This window comes from Bos taurus, chromosome 5, assembly GCF_002263795.3.
Source record: "Bos taurus isolate L1 Dominette 01449 registration number 42190680 breed Hereford chromosome 5, ARS-UCD2.0, whole genome shotgun sequence".
NCBI lineage: Eukaryota > Metazoa > Chordata > Mammalia > Artiodactyla > Bovidae > Bos > Bos taurus.
Window position 1 is genome coordinate 1,366,249 of NC_037332.1, and position 7,011 is coordinate 1,373,259.

At 44.5% G+C, this 7,011-nt stretch overlaps 1 pseudogene; it reads right to left on the reverse strand.

Annotated features, from left to right (window-relative positions):
- Positions 1-1,683: 1,683 nt before the first annotated feature.
- On the reverse strand, positions 1,684-4,899 carry LOC104972316 (uncharacterized; annotated as a pseudogene).
- Between the last annotated feature and the right edge of the window lie 2,112 nt (positions 4,900-7,011).

Below are 7,011 nucleotides of genomic sequence, written 5' to 3' on the forward strand. Positions count from 1 at the left end.
AACTGTCATGGTGCTGGTGGGTGTGTCATTTAGCATGCTATTACAGTGAGTGTATAATGAAGATCAAGGCCTACCGGAAGTCAAATCTTCTGTCATTGGTTGTAACCAATCCTTGTTTTTCTTTTTGTAGGCTCCTCCTGAAATTTAGGTAAGAGTAATTGGTTTCCACTCAAGGGAGGGGCAGGGTATGGTTCTGGGGCAACAGCTTCGGTAACACTATGAACTCTGGAGATGCTGGGCATCAGGGTCTCAGTTATCATCAGCCAGACATGCAGCCATTTGTCATCCATCCGCATTCTCATAGCCACTTGGCCCTCAAGTGCTGCTGTGCCCTCCTTGTCTTAGCCACAGGGTCTTTTCTAGTAGGGTGACCAACCATTCCAGTTGGTCCAGGAATGAGGGGTTTCCCAGGATGTGGGACTCTCGGTGCTCAAATCAGGAAGAATCTGGGGCAAACTGGGATGACCAATCGCCCTGTCTCCAAGTCCAGTTCTTTGTCAATTTTTCTCTGTAGCTCATAGAAACATTTGAAGACTCTCTTAACACTGGCATTAATGAAACTCTGTAAGTCTATTTCAGGCTTTCTGTCTAGACACTGGATGCAGCCACCTCTACTCTACAGCTCCTGGTCCATCCTAGACACAGGTGAACTTTAAAAAGCTTGTTACCTTCTTGGCTTTTTTTTAGGAAGGGAGAAATTTGTTTTCCTTGCTCTTGGATTTCCCAAAACTCTTTGGGATGCTATCCTTATGAATATATTGAGCCACAAATAATAATCATACTACAGTGGATTATATAAATTAGGTATTTGTCTTCTTCAAGAAGAAGTCCAGAGATAGGAAATTCAGGATCAGAATGCTTATTCAAGACTCTTTCTAACTTGCTGCTGCTGCTGCTGCTAAGTCGCTTCAGTCATGTCCAACTCTGTGCGACCCCATAGACAGCAGCCTGACTCTGTATGACCCCATAGACGGCAGCCCACCAGGCTCCCCCGTCCCTGGGATTCTCCAGGCAAGAACACTGGAGTGGAGTGCCATTTCCTTCTCCAATGCATGAAAGTGAAAAGTGAACTTTTTAGTATATGATTTTGAGTCTCATAGGTGTAGTATAACTATTATAACTCACAGACTATTCATTCAAGTGTTTCTCTTTTTATATCTATAGTAGAGGAAGGCAAGACAAAAGGGGTTGGGATATTTGAGAAACATAGGAATCTGTCACAGGAATACTTACCAATGTCTAACTCCCTTGCTTTTCCTGATTCTCCTTGACTAATAATTACTAATCAAGCTGTTACTCTGTGCCGGGGTCCAGCCCCGGTTGATTCAGGGAAATTCGAAGGAGAGATGGCGTCGGTGAATACACTGGCTTTAATTAGATATTAATTAGAGATATAAAGAGTAATAGAATGAGGATAGCTCAGCAGGAAAATTCAGTGGAGAAAAGAGGCTGAGTAGCTTGGTTTACGTGGGAAACCAATAAAACTTCAAGACAAGAAGCTTGCGCCACTTACGTAGGCTGCAGGCGTCCTTCCATTCTCCCAAAGGAGAGGAGACACTGAGGCCGCCCCAGTCGGATCTTAGAAGCCCAGGCAAAATTAGAAAGCTTGGCGGGCTCCGCGCTCCAGATGGAAACTCAGCCAGAGTTTGAGAGAGAGAACGACATGGGGAGACCAGTATTTCGAGGAACTGATCCCATTTTTTATTTTTCCAGGGTCTGTTTTTATACACTGAGATGTTATACAAAAGTCACGCGGGGTCAGCAGTCCTGACTTTTATTAAAGTCATGTGCTTCATACAGATGTATACAGAGGTCTTAGGGGTGTTACATCATCTTTCTGGCCAGGCTGCCTGCTGACAATTTATGACCCTCTTCTTGTGACAGTGGTCAGTCAACCAGAACACTTATTTCTCCAGGGGTGACTATTCTTAAAACAGACGCCACCTTCCGAAGGTACCAGATAAAGTTACATTCCTATAGGGTGAGGGTGTAGTGGGTTTTAATTAAGGAAAGAATTTGCTTAGCCTAAGGTCTAACATGATTAATATCAAAGGTTAATACTTATTTCTTCTATATATTCATTAATGTGTATAAGGGCAGGGGATGTGGAGACTTAGCAGCAAACATTGGCTCAACACATGAGAAATCCTTCACCAATACAATTTCTAATCAGCCCACTATACTTATACTAGTAGTTTTCTAACTTCTCTAAGGAACCTGTTTTTAGAAGGTTTAAAGCATCTCGTGCCTCTCACGGTTGGGAGGCTGTGAGCAATCACATGTGGCCAGACAAGCCTGTCAGGCAGGCTAGAGAACCTTCAGAGGAGTTTGTAGGTTAAAATACTCCTGTCACGCCCAGGAATTATTATTAACTGGAGCTCTAAGTTAACTCCTTCTCTGAAAGAGGTGGTGGGGGACAGCCCCCTGTAAAGTCAGAGGTGTAGGTGAGAGCACAAAGTAGTAAAGTAGGCAGGCTCTGGTTATGGGGGTAGATGCTCGAGAATTTCCAGGGGGACTCCTGAGGCTCGATCCCACCTTTGCGTATGTCGAGCCTCCTTCCTCATGACCTTTGCCACAGGTGGAGCGCCTCACACTGGCCCCCAACATCTCCCCCTTTTTTATTTCTTAAAACAGCCAGATGCAGCTCAGTCGCGAGCTTCTGAATGCTCTGCCGAAGAATCCTGACAATACAAGGGAGAATGATTATGAGATGTAGGATTAGAGCACCAATGGCAGCATAACTAAGGATATTAGACAGAATATTTTTTCCAGAAATAAAGTTACAGAAGGTGTGAAAAAAAGTCATTAGCTGCTCCAGTGGCGGTAAAATCCAGTCAAGAGTGTTCCAAGGTCTGTATTTGATTATGAAGTTTCCCTAAGTCCAGGCCAATATCAGAACTATTCCAAACACCTGAGACATGATTTTTAATCTTTTCCCATTCATAATCTGTCTCATTTACCTTCAAAGATGTCATGCATATCCACCTGTAATCAGCGTGGCATGTCAAAGCCATCTTCACCTTTAAAGCCTGTAACTCAGTTCCAATATGCATAATTGCCTCTTCCAAGGCGTCAGTCCTCATCTCCAACTTTCTGTCTATAGCTTCCTGTGTTGCTAGAGTTAAAGAAACATTTTAGACATGGCATCAACATATTGGGCAGTATGCACCTGTTGCATCAATGATAATGTTGCCATAGTAACAGAAGTAATTGCTGCTATTAAAGCTGATATTCCCAAAATAAGTAGACCCACAAACTGCCGTTGTCTCATTAAATCTTGCAGTTGTTGTAACACGGTGAGACCGTAATTGTCATACCAGTGGGAGGTCACGGTCACGGGTATCATGAGATAGGGTGGGCATTGTAACACCACAAAAGAGCAAACATTATATTGAGGGGTCAAACAGGATGAAAGCATACATTGTTCACAAGTTACCACGTTAGGTCCACCTGAATAATTCATGCATACATTAAGTTTGTTGGAGTCATTAGTAAAAAGGAAAACAAGGCGAGAGTAAACAAGCTAAAACAGAATAAGTGGAATCGTTATCTGGGCGAGATAAAGAAACGGGGGCAGTAGCAGCAAGGGCTCTCCAAATCTCAGGTTGCCAATAGGTTTTGCTTTTAGCTGTATAAGACAGCACAGGAGGAACAAATTGGTTAGTATGCCATCTAGTGGCTTATGTAGTCCAAGGAAGAGGGATCCTATTCCAATTCTCAAATCTGCCTTCAAATGTTTTCTTGATCAATGGATCCTCACCCGTATTCAGGTTGCTCCAGTCCTGAATAGTATAATTCCCACCGCCTGGTATCCTATAATCAATCCTTGAACTATAAGTACAAGTTGTCCAAGTCGGATACCCAGTATGACCATCTATGGTCTTCCACACTTCATCTGAAGGAGCAACATTATAGCACTTTGAATAACCAGGAGGGGGTGTAAAACGCAGGGTAACATAAGGGTCAAGGATCCCAGGCAAGTGGGCCACTAATACCCAAACTACCCAATGATGTAAAGACTGGGAATCTATTTTTGAGGAATCTATTATATTTATTTTTTGTAGAGGCCCCAATACACCCTTCTTTAGTGGGTGTAATAAAACTCTTTGGATTACTGGGGAAGTTAAAGCAAACAGGAAGATCGTCTATTAATCCCCTGAAGGTATAATTAAAATTAATAGGATATTTATCTTTAGTGTAAGAAGTATAGAATCCTCCCAAAAGCTGAGGTTGGTCTGTGTTGACCCATATAGGCTCATTATTCCAGGAAACAACCTGGAAAGTTGGAGGATCTGGGAGATATGCCCAATATTTAGCTGGAATAGGGGAGGCGCTTACCTGGCAGAAAAGCAAAGCAAGCATGGCAATAAACATTTTCTCAAGAGAAGCTGGAGATCCCTGCAAGGAAGTCATTTCCCGTGCCTGGTGGCAGAGTGTTTTTATTTGTCCCCAAGTGGGTATGGGGGCATTCCAGGTCGCCTGAGTTAGGCTGCCTGGGATGTTTCTGCGGCGCAGGGAATCAGGGGGAGTAGTGTCCCGTATGTGAAGCTGAGACACCTGTTTGGTGGGCAGATCCGTTCCTTGCTCATCCGAGCTCTCTGAAGTCAGTTGTCTCGATGTCGGTGGCATCTCCCGGGCTGGTGGGGGAAGCGGAGGTAGAGGAGGCCCCTTCCTCTTTCGGGGTCGCGGCAGCCGTGGAATCCGGTATCGGAGGGGCTGAGACATGACGAATCAATCTGTCCGGAACCCAAATTGGAGAATCTGCGTCCTGTGGAAAAACACAAGCATATCCTAGACCGCTGGTTAACAACGGGTTGGGACCTTTCCATTGTTCGGAGAGGAGGTCCTTCCATTTGACTAATGGCTTTGCATTCAATTGCTCCGGGTACCGATGGCGAAGCATTGCAGTAGTTCCGGCGGAATCGGCATTTAAAATACTTATTACAAAAAGAGCATGTTGCAAGAGTGATGGGGAGAGCTATACTTAAACTCCCCTTCTTTTAATTTTTGAATTTGAAGCTTTAATGTTTGATGTGCTCTTTCCACAATGGCTTGTCCCTGGGGATTATAACAACTCTGGGCTTCCCTGGTGGCTCAGCTAGTAAAGAATCCACCTGCAATGCAGGAGACTCCGGTTTGATTCCTGGGTTGATCTCCTGGAGAAGGGATAGGCTATCCTCTCCAATATTCCTGGCTTTCCCTGGTGGCTTGGATAGTAAAGAATCTGCCTGCAGTGTGGGAGACCGGGGTTCAGTCCCTGGGTTGGGAAGATCCCCTGGAGGAAGACATGGTGACCCATTCTAGTATTCTTTTTTTTCCCCATTCCAGTATTCTTGCCTGGACAATCCCCATGGACAGAGGAGCTGGTGGGCTGGAATCCGTGGGGTTACAAATAGTTGGACACAACTGAGCAACAAACGCAAGCAGTTACTCTAGTTGCTTATATATTCTACTAAAAAAAACCTCTTTACATAACAGTGGCTTAGTCTTCTGAAAATCAAAATCTAAAAATGAAAATCAGTCTTCCCTGATTATATGGTAGATAAGAATCCACCCGTAATGCAGGGCACACATGTCTATGCTTTACAGCAAGAGAGGCCACTACAATGAGAAGCCCTCACACACAAAGAAGAGTAGCCCCCACCCACCGCAACTAGAGAAAGCCTGCATGCAGCAATGAAGACTCAACACAGCCAAAAATAATCAAATAAATAAATGATTTTTAAAATTAAAATCTTTGTTGTACTATGTTCTGCTGTCCCTATCTTTCCTTGGTACATAGGATGCCTCATGGCTCATGGAAATACTAGGGGGAAATACCCACAAAGTATCACAACTTTATCCTACCTCAATTCATGCAGCGAATGTTTATTGAGTGACCGTTATGTCCTGGGCACAGTGCTAGGCCCTAGAGACTCAGTGGTGTGCCAATCATCAAGGTATCTGTTCTCATGGAGCTTATACACATGGACACAAATAAATGTTAGGAGTGTGACAAAAGTACTGAAGCTGAGCAGTGTGGTCCTCTTGGGTACAAATCCTTTCTGTGTCCCCTGTTTCTTGTTTGCAGGAAAAAAGGCTTCAGCCTCCTAGAACTTCCTTGAGTTCCAAAGCAGATTCAAACAGTTACTGATCAGAGAAGTGTGGGAACGCAGAAGCAAAAAAGAAGCAGTCAACCAAAAAAAAAAAAAAATGCAGGATGATCAGGGTCCTGGTTCCTCATCAAGGTATACACACACACACACACACACACACACATACTGCTAAGTCACTTCAGTTGTGTCTGACTCTGTGCGAACCCCATAGACGGCAGGCCACCAGGCTCCCCCGTCCCTGGGATTCTCCAGGCAAGAACACTGGAGTGGGTTGCCATTTCCTTTTCCAATGCATGAAAGTGAAAAGGGAAAGTGAAGTCACTCAGTCGTGTCCGACTCTTAGCGACCCCATGGACTGCAGCCTACCAGGCTCCTCCATCCATGGGATTTTCCAGGCAAGAGTAATGGAGTGGGGTGCCATGCATGTATATAATATTTCTGAGTTCTTCTGCCAGAACTAAGTGCCTCCCAGGTGGCGCTACTGGTAAAGAACCAGGAACTAAGGCTCCCACCCAGGTGGAGGATGACAACTTTCGGCTTAGGACAAGATTCCTAGAGTAGTGCCCTGTTACCTCGTCAACCAATCAGAAGAAAGTCACACATCCTGCAGCTCTTACCCCAAATTTGCCTATAAACACTTCCCTGAAAACCAGTGGGGAGTTTGGGGGGTTTTGAGCATGAGCCAACCATTCTCCTTGCTCAGCCCTGCAATAAATCTTTCTCTGCTCCAAACAAGAACATGGAGGCAGATGAGGACTAGGCCTGTAAGAAGATCAGAATGGAAGCACATGAGACCCTCCTACCATAATGATAGGAAGAGAAGATGGTATGAGATGAGGGTGGAAAGTCAGGCAACATCCTGATCACGTGAGGACTTTATAGGTCATGGTAAAGAATTTGAGTCTGTTTATTTTTA